Genomic DNA, 14,402 nt, shown 5'->3' on the forward strand with positions numbered 1-14,402 from the left:
CGTCCCAGGTCCAGCGGATCATTTAAAGGGTAAGTTCTTTATGTATTCATTGCACCTATCCCTCTGTTCTAGGCTCAGCTTTTAAAAATGTTGGTAAACTTCCTGGCCTGTTTCTACTCTGTCTCCCTCTATGGGTCTCAACACCCACACATTTTGCACTGCCATTTTTTTTTTTTACCATTAGAAGCACTCCACAACACTGCATGCGTTTTTTACGGCACCTACATTTTTTTGCTGCAGTTTTTATGGCATTGTTATCCGCATCTTCTGAAACGCCAAGAGCTCCAGCATGCTGCGTTATTGAAAGACAAGAAAAAACGCCAACTGACAGGCGCAAAAACGACTGTGTGTCCTGCATTTCGTATTTCAGCCAACAACTGGACCTGACGGTTTTATTGTAAAACGCAGGTGCAAAAAAAAAAAAGGCAAAGGTGCTGAGAAACGCCAGCAAAAACCTAAGCGTGAAAGCACTCATTTCTGTCTATCTTTTTATCTATTATAGTTATCTATTTTATTATAACACCATTAAAGGGCATCTGTCAGCAGTTTTGTACCTATGAAACTGGATGACCTGTTGCATGTGCACTTGGCAGCTGAAGGCATCTGTGTTGCTGAGAAAAATGATGTTTTAATATATGCGAATGAGCCTTTAGGAGCAACGGGGGCGTTACCGTTACACCTAGAGGCTCTGCTCTCTCTGCAACTGCCGCGCCCTCTGCGCTTTGATGGATAGGACCAGGCAGAGAAAACATCATAATGGCTGGGCCTGTCAATCAAAGTGCAGAGGATGCGGCAGTTGCAGAGAGAGCAGAGCCTCTAGGTGTAACGGTAACGCCCCCGTTGCTCCTAGAGCAGGGATCAGCAACCTTCGGCACTCCAGCTGCTGTGCAACTACAACTCCCAGCATGCAAACATGCTCAGTTGTTCTTCTAACTCCCACAGAAGTGAATGGAGCACTCTGGGAATTGTAGTTTCAGAACACCTGGAGTGCCGGAGGTTGCTGATCCCAGTCCTAGAGGCTACATTGCATGTGTTAAAACTTCAGATTTCTCAGCGATGTGGGCACATATGAACATGGGACCAACACAGATGCCTTCAGCTGCCAAGAGCACATGTAACAGGTCAGCCAGTGTCATAGGTACAAAACTGCTGACAGATGCTCTTTAGTAATAATGATTTGGTCCTTTGATTTGGAGGAAACCAGAAACACTGCCAATGGCAGGAAAAAAGAGCGCGCTACACCGGAGGACTTCTTGGTAAGTAGCAATTTTTTAAAAACAATTACAACAATAAAATAAAATACGCGCTACGCGTTTCAATGGCGGTCTGCCATCTAAGCACTGGGTACATTTGGAGGAAATGCACTTCTTAAAGGCGGGCTCTGATTGGTTGGTGCGGATGACATCACTCTGTCCCTTTGCACAATTTTCTCATTCTTCCTTGTGCATTTTACTCATAGTACATATCAATAATTGGACTTGATGATCAGCACAAACGGCTGGAAAAGCCGCGTCCGACAGATATTTATAGGCCGCCTTCATGATTTAATCACAGTGCCATCTAATGATCGTCATGTGCGATATTGATTTTATTGTTGCTAATTCCGTTCTTTGCAGGGAAGCCGAAGGCTGGGCCGTGCTCCGGAGGGATGAGCCGATGAGCAGTAGGACCCAGGAGGCAGCTGCTGTAGTTTTGCTCATAACAGTGACAACACCGAGCTGTTTCGGAGAGTATGGGCTGGTTATGGCTGCATTCTGTCTGCAGAGATCCCTCACATTAAACAGCACCCGGATGGCCGGGATAAGCCTGGGAATATAAGCGGACCCCCTAGAGAAGCGGCTGATGCAGGCAGGACACTCCACAGATCAAGGATTACAAGGTAAAGAACATGGCTTGTGCCCCCTCCTGCTCCAGAAACATTCCCTTACTGAGACCAGTGTGCTGTAACCTCCCAGTGCTGTGGATTACCACCGAGGTGACATTGTATCCCTGTGTGCTGTGTACAGGCTAGCTAAAGATACAATGTATCAGTCTGCCACATACCCTGGTGACATTGTATACAGGCTAGCTAAAGATACAATGTATCAGTCTGCCACATACCCTGGTGACATTGTATACAGGCTAGCTAAAGATACAATGTATCAGTCTGCCACATACCCTGGTGACATTGTATACAGTCTAGCTAAAGATACAATGTATCAGTCTGCCACATACCCTGGTGACATTGTGTACAGGCTAGCTAAAGATACAATGTATCAGTCTGCAACATACCCTGGTGACATTGTATACAGGCTAGCTAAAGATACAATGTATCAGTCTGCCACATACCCTGGTGACTTTGTATACAGGCTAGCTAAAGATACAATGTATCAGTCTGCCACATACCCTGGTAACATTGTATACAGGCTAGCTAAAGATACAATGTATCAGTCTGCAACATACCCTGGTAACATTGTATACAGGCTAGCTAAAGATACAATGTATCAGTCTGCAACATACCCTGGTGACATTGTGTACAGGCTAGCTAAAGATACAATGTATCAGTCTACCACATACCCTGGTGACATTGTATACAGGCTAGCTAAAGATACAATGTATCAGTCTGCAACATACCCTGGTGACATTGTGTACAGGCCAGCTAAAGATACAATGTATCAGTCTGCCACATACCCTCGTCACATTGTATCCCTGTATACAGTCTGCCACATACCCTGGTGACATTGTATACAGGCTAGCTAAAGATACAATGTATCAGTCTGCCACATACCCTGGTCACATTGTATCTGTGAACATACAGTGTGCCAATCATATACTTTATGTCCCCAACCACCCTGGCAACATTGTATCTCTCTACTGTATATAATTCCCAATATGTCAGTCTAATACCACCACAGACCATATAGTGGACATTGTATCACTACAGATCTACAATGGGACCTTGTATGCGTCTACTGTGCACACACCTCTGCCTAAAGATACAATGTATCACTCCCGTACCCCATAAGACTTACCAGCAGGGTGACTTTGTCTCACCCTTCTGCATGTACAAGTCTATATAAGGATACAATGTATCACTGGTGTACAATACACCAAGCACCCCGGTGACATTGTATCCGTTTTCCTAATGATCCAGTGTATCCGTCATAGACCCCAGCGCACTGAAGGTAAACACCACATACTTCACCGATGCCACCCACACAGTGTATGCACATACTGTAACGTGTATGTCTGTATGTAGGTGTTCAGCTCCGGAGGTTTATGCCGTGTCCTTGCACGACATCTCCGGGTCTTTATTACTGTACAGGGTTACTTTCTTGCAGATAAAGTTTCGCAAGAAAGCGTTCACTGTAGGGAAAGCAAAATGGCAGCTCGTACGTGTCAGCAGCCGTCTGCTTCCTGTTGACAATCACTTTGAGAATTGCAAGCAGCAACACGCTGGAGATGACATTGTCTGCGGCTGCTACTTTGTGCTTCTTCTTCTTTTTTTTTTTTTTTCGGGGCCGTTCCCTTCTGTCGTGCAGAGGGATGTGATACAGACCGAGAAACAAAACTGCCGTTCCTGCACACGGCTGCAGACAATGTGCTGCTGTGGGGTGGACTGGCCGGGCCAATAGGTGCTACATTACAGGAACGTTCTGCTGTAAACTGCTCATGTACTAACCAACACGCCTGCCGTGTGACCGCTGCTTGAAGGTGGAGATGTCACATGGTCAGCCGTCCTGCGCAGGATTGGGTTGGCGGGATGACGTTGCGGCAGGCTGGGGCTACACGGCGACGTCAAGTCTTGAAGTGAAGTTACATGACTTTTAGGGTGCGATTTGGCTGCGGGTCACATGCAGTCAGGATTTGCAACACCCCGAAAAAAAGTCACCGACATGTCACAAATGCATCGCAACTTGCATTACTTAAAGGGGTTGGCCACTTTTTTTTGGTGGGGGGGGGGGATTTGCCATAAGCGAATCATTCTTACCTGCTCGTTGGCCCCCAGCCCTCAGCTGCTTTGCTTGGGTCCCCCGCTGTCAAAGTCCGCTTTGACACCACTGCAGCCAATCACTGGCCACAGCGTTGACCTGCACCCCAGTTGGTGATTTGACGCAGGAGGCGGCAGGTTACTACTGAGGGTTTTGGCAATCCCCCCTCCTGGCCAGACTTGCAAAAGGGACGCATACTTATCTGCTCCTTGGCCCCCAGTCTTCAGCTGCATCGCTTGGGTACCCCGCTGTCAACATCCTCTTTGACACCACTGCAGCCAGTCACTGGCTGCAGCGTTGACCTACTCCCCATGTATCAGGTCAGTTGGTGACATGACGCAGGAGGGGGCAGGTTACTACTGAAGGTTTTGGCAATCCCCCCTCCTGGCCAGACCTGCAAAAGGGACGCATTCTTATCTGCTCCTTGGCCCCCAGTCTTCAGCTGCATTGCTTGGGTACCCCGCTGTCAACATCCGCTTTGACACCACTGCAGCCAATGACTGGCTGCAGCACTGATCTGCTCCTCATGCGTCAGTTCAATTGGTCACATGACCTTACACATGGGATGTTGACAGTGTTGGACCCGATCTAGGCAGCCGAGCACAGGATGTGAAGGAGCTGGGGCCTAGGTAAGTATGCTTTCTGTTTGCAAGTATGTCCAGGGGGGGATTTTCTAAAACTCCCAAAAAGGTGGCCGATCCCTTTAAGTCGCTCTCGATTTGTGATCTGCAACTAAAAATGTATCAAGTATAGATTTGTGACTCTAGCCTTAGTCCAAATAGACATGAATCTGTGCCACGCTTTCGTGGGTATTGGCTGTTCAGTGTCCTCCCACCACATTTTCTCATCACGAGGGGCATGATACGAGATGTGCACCTGCCACCTCCGCCTAACCCTGCAGCGGTAATGCGCATCCAGCACTATGGACACCTGGCGTCCATATTCCTAGCGAAGCGCCGCCGACGTCTCGTTTGCCACCTTGCATCGAGGGGACGGCCTGTTTAAACGGAGCTTTGTTATTTTAACATCTGATGACGCGGATCAGAGCTAAGATTGCTCTCGACATCACAGGAGCAGCTGAACAGTCGGCTCTATAAATGGCTGATGTGAACACGCTCCGAGATCCGGGGAGACTTTTCACAAGTGGGCTCATACATGAGTCACTGTGAACTGTCGAGGCTCGCGTGTATCCGATTAATCCCCACGACAGCTCTGAAGGGGCAGATTCTGTTGCTGATCCTGTATATGTCTGGAGTTCTTGCAGTCATCAAGGATTTTATTTCAGGGCCGGAGTCTTAAAGTTATATTTGCAGAATAAATTGCATGAAGAGATTTATTCCCCGGGGCTGTTACTATAGAGAACTACAGAAAAGACTGAGGCTGAATAAATGGGCCCTTCTTGTTCAGTGGCGCAGAGTAGGATGGTTATTTATTTGATAGGAATATCAAATATTCATATAATCTGTTTGTGTAGTTATTTTTTTTTTTATTGAATCTGTTATTTAAAGGGCATCTGTCAGCAGTTTTGTACCTATGACACTGGCTGACCTGTTACATGTGCACTTGGCAGCTGAAGGCATCTGTGTTGGTCCCATGTTCATATGTGCACGCATTGCTGAGAAAAATCATGTTTTAATATATGCAAATGAGCCTCTAGGAGCAATGGGGGTGTTACCATTACACCTAGAGGCTCTGCCCTCTCTGCAACTGCTGTGCCCGCTGCACTGTGATTGACAGGACCAAGCAGTGTAAACATCATAATGCCTGGCCCTGACTTTTCCTAAAGTGCAGAGAGCGCGGCAGTTGCAGAGAGAGCAGAGCCTCTAGGTGTAACGGAGACGCCCCCGTTGCTCCTAGAGGCTGATTTGCATATATGAAAACTTCATTTTTCTGAGCAATGCGGACACATCTGAACATGGGACCAACACAGATGTCTTCAGCTGCCAAGCGCACAGATTTAAAGGGGTTGTCCCAAGTGTTTAGGATAGGTGATCAGTATCTGATCAATAGGGATTTGACTCCTGGCACCCCCACTAATCAGCTGTTTGAAGAGATTGCAGTCTCTTCCTAGGCCAGTGACGTCACGTTCATCGGTCACACGGCCTCTAGGTGCAGCTCAGTCCCATTCAAGTGAATGGGCTGCAATACCAAGCACAGCCACTAAGCAATGTACGGCGCTGTGCTCAGTAAGAGGCGAGGAGGCTGCAGCGCTCACCATAGTGCCGCTGCCTGATCGGTAGGGTGCCAGACCCCCACCGATCACATACTGATGACCTATCCTATCATCAATATCAAACACTCGGACAACCCCTTTAAATGTGGTGAAGGGGTTTAAGCACATTCTTGAGAAAGGGGTGCGGAGTTCCCAGCGGAAACCTTATGGACTTGCCGTGTAAAGTTCACCGTGGGGGAATTTATTCTAATGGAAATGAATAAGCAGTTTTGAGAACTATTTGAAGTCCTTCCCTTTTTGGGGTTAGTGGATCCCTTTCCATATGGACAGTTGAGCGGCGCTGCTTATAGTGTGCTATTTAAAGGGGTATTGATGAGATATTGCTAGGGTATGCCATCCGTGTCAGATAGGTTTGGGTCTCACCTCTGGGACCTGGCTCCTATCTCTAGAATGGGTCGCCTATTGCCAGCAGTCCCATAGCGGTGAACGGGCGGCGTCCTCTCCATTCACCACTATAGGACCTCCAAAAACAGACATGTAAGATCCCATAGCAGTGAATGAAGTGCAAGCTGCGCAAGCGTGGTGTGCGCTCCTTCACTTCTGAGGATAGAAGCGGGTTCTAGATGTGGCGCCTGAACCCATCTGACACTGCTGCTCTATCCTAGTGATTGGCCGTCGGTGTCCGAGGTGGGATACCTCTTTAATTTTGTCACACTGTCCTGGGTTTTCCTTAGACAAAAAAAATATAAAAACCAGTGTGCCACAACTGCGCTGTGTGAACCTGGCCTGCGTCCAGTGCCGGCGCTCTCCGCCATGGGCAGATCAGATTTCTCTGCTGTCTGTGCCATGCTATTTGGCTGCCGAAGAGAAGTGCTGTGATTTCTCTTCAAGGACACTAGTGATGTGAGCCGACCGTATCTCACATGACAGGATTAGATACAGCGGCTGAGCTGGCAGTATCTCACATGACAGGATTAGATACAGCGGCTGAGCCGACCGTATCTCACATGACAGGATTAGATACAGCGGCTGAGCTGGCAGTATCTCACATGACAGGATTAGATACAGCGGCTGAGCCGACCGTATCTCACATGACAGGATTAGATACAGCGGCTGAGCCGACCGTTTCTCACATGACAGAATTAGATACAGCGGCTGAGCCGACCGTATCTCACATGACAGGATTAGATACAGCGGCTGAGCCGACCGTATCTCACATGACAGGATTAGATACAGCAGCTGAGCCGACCGTATCTCACATGACAGGATTAGATACAGCGGCTGAGCCGACCGTATCTCACATGACAGGATTAGATACAGCGGCTGAGCCGACGGTATCTCACATGACACGATTAGATACAGCGGCTGAGCCGACGGTATCTCACATGACAGGATTAGATACAGCGGCTGAGCCGACCGTATCTCACATGACAGGATTAGATACAGCGGCTGAGCCGACGGTATCTCACATGACAGGATTAGATACAGCGGCTGAGCCGACGGTATCTCACATGACAGGATTAGATACAGCGGCTGAGCCGACAGTATCACACATGACAGGATTAGATACAATGGATCAGCTGACAGTATCACGCATGATAAGCTTGGATACAGCGGCTCAGCAGATAGTATCAAACATGATAGGCTTAGGTACATGGCTCAGCAGACAGTATCACACATGACAGGCTTAGATACAGCGGCTCACTGTCCCTGAGGGTTGTATATGACATATTGCTATGACATCAGCCCTGTATATTCTGAGCACTGAGACGCTCGGTTCCCGCCGCTCCGGTTCTAGGCTGGGGGCGCCTCAGTATTTCGCAGGCCGCTGCCTGATATCAGTAAACAAGATCCTCATTGGCTGCAAAATTTAGATACAGGAAGTGGCTGTGTTCTAAACCTGAGAAGTGGGGACTTGTCGTCATGGGAACAAGGAGCTGGCTGCGGCTGCCTTCCGTCCTTTAACCCTTGCAAGACTGCACTGCTAGTCTGTCAGTCTCTGGACAGGAAAGGATGAAGGGGGGGTCACACATTTTTGCAATCAAAGTCACTGTTATTTTTACTGTCTGCTGAGAATAGTCAGTGGTAGAAATATAGAAATGTCTGTAAGTGTGATTGTATATGTCACAGGAGATCAACATGATAGATAGATAGAGAATGTATGTATGTACACAGTGATTGCACCAGCAGAATAGTGAGTGCAGCTCTGGAGTATAATACAGGATGTAACTCAGGATCAGTACAGGATAAGTAATGTATGTATACAGTGACTCCACCAGCAGAATAGTGAGTGCAGCTCTGGAGTATAATACAGGATGTAACTCAGGATCAGTACAGGATAAGTAATGTATGTATACAGTGACTCCACCAGCAGAATAGTGAGTGCAGCTCTGGAGTATAATACAGGATGTAACTCAGGATCAGTACAGGATAAGTAATGTATGTACACAGTGACTGCACCAGCAGAATAGTGAGTGCAGCTCTGGAGTATAATACAGGATGTAACTCAGGATCAGTACAGGATAAGTAATGTATGTACACAGTGACTACACCAGCAGAATAGTGAGTGCAGCTCTGGAGTATAATACAGGATGTAACTCAGGATCAGTACAGGATAAGTAATGTATGTACACAGTGACTCCACCAGCAGAATAGTGAGTGCAGCTCTGGAGTATAATACAGGATGTAACTCAGGATCAGTACAGGATAAGTAATGTATGTACACAGTGACTACACCAGCAGAATAGTGAGTGCAGCTCTGGAGTATAATACAGGATGTAACTCAGGATCAGTACAGGATAAGTAAATGTATGTACACAGTGACTGCACCAGCAGAATAGTGAGTGCAGCTCTGGAGTATAATACAGGATGTAACTCAGGATCAGTACAGGATAAGTAATGTTTGTACACAGTGACTGCACCAGCAGAATAGTGAGTGCAGCTCTGGAGTATAATACAGGATGTAACTCAGGATCAGTACAGGATAAGTAATGTATGTATACAGTGACTCCACCAGCAGAATAGTGAGTGCAGCTCTGGAGTATAACACAGGATGTAACTCAGGATCAGTACAGGATAAGTAATGTATGTACACAGTGACTGCACCAGCAGAATAGTGAGTGCAGCTCTGGAGTATAACACAGGATGTAACTCAGGATCAGTACAGGATAAGTAATGTATGTACACAGTGACTACACCAGCAGAATAGTGAGTGCAGCTCTGGAGTATAATACAAGATGTAACTCAGGATCAGTACAGGATAAGTAATGTATGTACACAGTGACTACACCAGCAGAATAGTGAGTGCAGCTCTGGAGTATAATACAGGATGTAACTCAGGATCAGTACAGGATAAGTAAATGTATGTACACAGTGACTCCACGAGCAGAATAGTGAGTGCAGCTCTGGAGTATAATACAGGATGTAACTCAGGATCAGTACAGGATAAGTAATGTATGTACACAGTGACTACACCAGCAGAATAGTGAGTGCAGCTCTGGAGTATAATACAGGATGTAACTCCGGATCAGTACAGGATAAGTAAATGTATGTACACAGTGACTGCACCAGCAGAATAGTGAGTGCAGCTCTGGAGTATAATACAGGATGTAACTCAGGATCAGTACAGGATAAGTAATGTTTGTACACAGTGACTGCACCAGCAGAATAGTGAGTGCAGCTCTGGAGTATAATACAGGATGTAACTCAGGATCAGTACAGGATAAGTAATGTATGTGCACAGTGACTGCACCAGCAGAATAGTGAGTGCAGCTCTGGAGTATAACACAGGATGTAACTCAGGATCAGTACAGGATAAGTAATGTATGTACACAGTGACTGCACCAGCAGAATAGTGAGTGCAGCTCTGGAGTATAACACAGGATGTAACTCAGGATCAGTACAGGATAAGTAATGTATGTACACAGTGACTCCACCAGCAGAATAGTGAGTGCAGCTCTGGAGTATAACACAGGATGTGACTCAGGAAAAGTACAGGATAAGTAATGTATGTACACAGTGACTGCACCAGCAGAATAGTGAGTGCTGCTCTGGAGTATAATACAGGATGTAACTCAGGATCAGTACAGAATAAGTAATGTATGTACACAGTGACTGCACCAGCAGAATAGTGAGTGCAGCTCTGGAGTATAATACAGGATGTGACTCAGGAAAAGTACAGGATAAGTAATGTATGTACACAGTGACTGCACCAGCAGAATAGTGAGTGCTGCTCTGGAGTATAATACAGGATGTAACTCAGGATCAGTACAGGATAAGTAATGTATGTACACAGTGACTGCACCAGCAGAATAGTGAGTGCAGCTCTGGAGTATAATACAGGATGTAATGAAGGATCAGTACAGGATAAGTAATGTATGTACACAGGGACTGCACCAGCAGAATAGTGAGTGCAGCTCTGGGGTATAATACAGGATGTAACGCAGGATCAGTACAGGATAAGTAATGTATGTACACAGTGACTCCACCAGCAGAATAGTGAGTGCAGCTCTGGTGTATAATACAGGATGTAATGAAGGATCAGTACAGGATAAGTAATGTATGTACACAGTGACTGTGACTTTCGCTCCTCGTGTGAACTGTCTTATTGCTCCTTGGCTTGAACCTTGGTTGGGGCTGTGTCTCTGCCGGGATTATTAGACATAACATTGCAGTGGTGATAACCTCGCACATTCCTATCAGAAGACTGTTATTGTGGTATCTGGGATCTGACCTTGACTGAACCCAGGATTCTTCCTATTGTCATTATTTTGCAAAACTTTAAAGTACATTTCTATGAAGTAATGAAGAAGTAATGACGTTCAGGCCGCCACTACTGATCCGACCGCCTTCACCCGGCCCCGGGCTGCCTCCTACTGTTTCCTGCCCTACTGAATCCCTGGAATTGGGGCTGGTATCTGCTGGCAAATTTGCTATTCCAAAGTATTGGCTGATTTCTGGCCGAGGCTAGTGGGGGTTGTTGTCTGTGTGTCAGGTTCCTATATGAATGGTAGAAGTTGTAGTCTGTTTGTGATATTCAACCATTTACTGGTGAAAATACTGTATTTTATGGTGGGAGCAGTTATCTGTAGTACTATAATCAATGAGGATGATGGGAGTTGTCAACCACATGCCTTTATCGTACAAATAAGTGTCAGCACGCAGCCATAAGTCTTTTATGGTCTGCAAAACACGGATACCGACTGAGTGCATGCCGCCATTTTTTTATTTTTTATTTATTTATTTTTTACTTCTGTAGAAATGGCCTATCTTCAAAATGAACAACAATAGGACGTGTTCTAATTTTTTGCTGGTCTGCGCAATGGACTTACCCGTGTACTGTCCGTATCTTTTTCGGCCCCATTGATATTAAAGGGCCCGCAGTGGATCCGCAAAAAATGCAGATCGGATGCTAACCAAAACTACGGCCGTGTGCAAGAGTCCTTTGACTAGGTTCACATATGTTGCATAAACTCTGGTAGTCTTTTGCGACAGAGCAGCTGACTACCGGAGTTTACCGTATCCGGCATAGCAGGATCTTCATTGACTATAATCGGATCCGACAGGGATCTGGCCTGTTTCCGGCATAATTTCCAGCTTTTGATTGGACAAATACCGCTGCTTGCACTTCTTTTTTGTCTGGCTGAAAGCCAACATTTATGCCGGAAGCAGGCCAGATCCCCTATTGGATCCTGTTTTAGTCAGTGGGGATGTGGAGGTGCCCAGCAGTATACAGCCGTGCCAAATACGGTAAACTGCGGTAGTCTGTTCCCCTGCCGCAGCAGATTACCGGAGTTCATGCCACAGATGTGAACATACCCTAACCACAATCACCGGTGGAATCAGAATAGTGGGAGTTGTATTCTGCGTATTAGGACTCATGCCCACGAACGCAAGGTCTCCGTGCCTGTACTGCGAACCGTCAATAGCGGTTTGCAATGCGCGGGTATTGGCCGTATGAACTCCGTGCTGTGGGTGCGGACCCTTTGACTTGAATGGGTCCGGGATCCTCAAGATACAGCATGTCTTATCTTTTGCGGTGCGGAGGCACGGACCTACAGCCCACAGAATGTTTCCAGAAGCTTCTGATCCGTGCCTCCGCTCTGCAAAAAATAGGACATGTCCTATCTTCCGCCATAACTTGCGAATCGCGGAACCATTCAAGTCACCGCACCATGGAGTACGCACGGGCCCACCGTTTGCGGTCTCCAATACGGATCCCGAGCCCTTACGTTTGTGGGCATGAGCCATTAGATTGGTGGAATCGGGGAGGAGTGGGAGAGTTGTAGTCTGTGGTTTGGATTGAGATGGTGAGGATGGTGGGATTTCTATTCTGCATGCTGTTTTCATACATGGAGTACTAGAGGAATTACTGGGGATGGTGGGAGTTGTCTTCTGTGTGCTGAATTCTTGCATGGACTGATGGAGTCATTGGGGGGAAATTATCATTAGGGGGGGGGGGGGATTGTAATTTGCCTCAAATGTATCAAGTGGCACACGTTGTTTGAAACCCACTATTTGTATACAGAAATGTGCTCAGTCAGTGAGGATGGTGGGTGTTGTAGTCTGGATGCTGCAGTGGGTTGATGTCATCAGAGCATGCAGTTTACTGCACAGTGTGCCCTCCTCTTGGGTACAGACCTCAGGCCGCCATTTCTGCGCTCGGCCAGGATTTCCTCTCAGGGGCTTTTTCCTAGAGACTTTCGGAGAGGAAACGGTCTGCGCTGCTCTAATGGTAAGCGGAAGTGCAAGGATCCTCAGACTCCTGACTCCGCCGCTTTCCTCCGCCTTTTAGTTTTGTTCCTTTCTTTGCGTCTTTAGCCGGAAGCTTGCTCCTCAGAGAGATAAAAAGTTTGCACTGTGGGCTGATATATTTTAACCACGCTGATACATTGCAGCAAACTATCAGAACAGGAGAGACTTGTCTTCTTAAATGGATACATTGTAAGACTAGCGGTAAAATCACCCGGCAGAGGAACAGCCTGCTGGAGTCCATCGTATCCGGCATAGCCACACGCTGCCTTTCCCCACCGGAGCCTATTGACTATAATGGAACCTGGCGGGGGTTTGGCCGGACGAAAACACGTTTTTGTCCCGCCGAATCCCGGCAATAATGCCAGAAACGGGCCGATCCCCTCCGGGTCCCATTATAGTCAGTGGGGCCTGGCAGTACCGGATACGATAATCTCTGGCAGGCTGGTCCTCTGCCGGAACAGAGAATAGAGTGAAACTAGCCTTTACGATTCCGCAGCTATGTCTGTGTGGATTAAACAAAATGCATAACTTTACTGACAGCAAGCAGAGATCTTGACATGGTGACAAAATAAAAATGTATTAGAAAGTTGCAGAATGTTTCATTTCCCAATCATTCAACTTTATTTCCAAAACAATGATAGAAATGGCTGCAGCTCTCACCTCTGACTTTAATCCACGAAGCACGGAAAAAAGGCCAGAACTGGGCCGAATAGAATATCCAATAGAAAGAGAGAATCCAGCTTCTTGTGGAGTAGAAAATAGATCTTTATTGGCTCATCATATAAAATCCACCAAAATCACAGGAAAAAGGTGTAGTAACATCTTTCGGGCTACAGAATCCAGCCCTTCATCAACTTTATTTACATGATCGCCCCCTTCACACACACATATATACACACTGCATACACACACATATATACTGCATACACATACACACACATAAACTCACATATACACTGCATACACATACATATATACACATACACACACATATACATATACACACATATACACTGCATACACACATATACACAAATATACACTGCATATACACATATACACTGCATACACATACACCTATACACTCGCATACACATATACACACATATACACTGCATACACACATACACACTCACATATATACACACATATACACTGCATACACACTCACATATATACACACATATACACTGCATACACACATACACACTCACATATATACACACATATACACTGCATACACACATATACATACACACTCACATATATACACACATATACACTGCATACACATATACACTGCATACACATATATGCATACCTATACACTCACATACACATATACACACACATATACACTGCATACACACATACTCACATATACACATACAGGGAGTGCAGAATTATTAGGCAAGTTGTATTTTTGAGGATTTATTTTATTATTGAACAACAACCATGTTCTCAATGAACCCAAAAAACTCATTAATATCAAAGCTGAATATTTT

At 46.2% G+C, this 14,402-nt stretch overlaps 1 protein-coding gene across 2 annotated transcripts in view; it reads left to right on the plus strand.

Annotated features, from left to right (window-relative positions):
• Positions 1-1,592: 1,592 nt before the first annotated feature.
• Positions 1,593-14,402, plus strand: part of FOXN3 (forkhead box N3) — a 142,357-nt gene continuing 129,547 nt past the window's right edge. Inside the window, exon 1 of one of the 2 annotated variants that reach the window (XM_040412127.1) lies at positions 1,593-1,879. The gene's annotated coding sequence lies outside the window, so the exon portion shown is untranslated. The remainder of the gene's footprint in view (positions 1,880-14,402) is intronic. The other variant, XM_040412131.1, reaches the window with a different exon arrangement.

Source organism: Bufo bufo, chromosome 11 (genome assembly GCF_905171765.1).
Source record: "Bufo bufo chromosome 11, aBufBuf1.1, whole genome shotgun sequence".
NCBI lineage: Eukaryota > Metazoa > Chordata > Amphibia > Anura > Bufonidae > Bufo > Bufo bufo.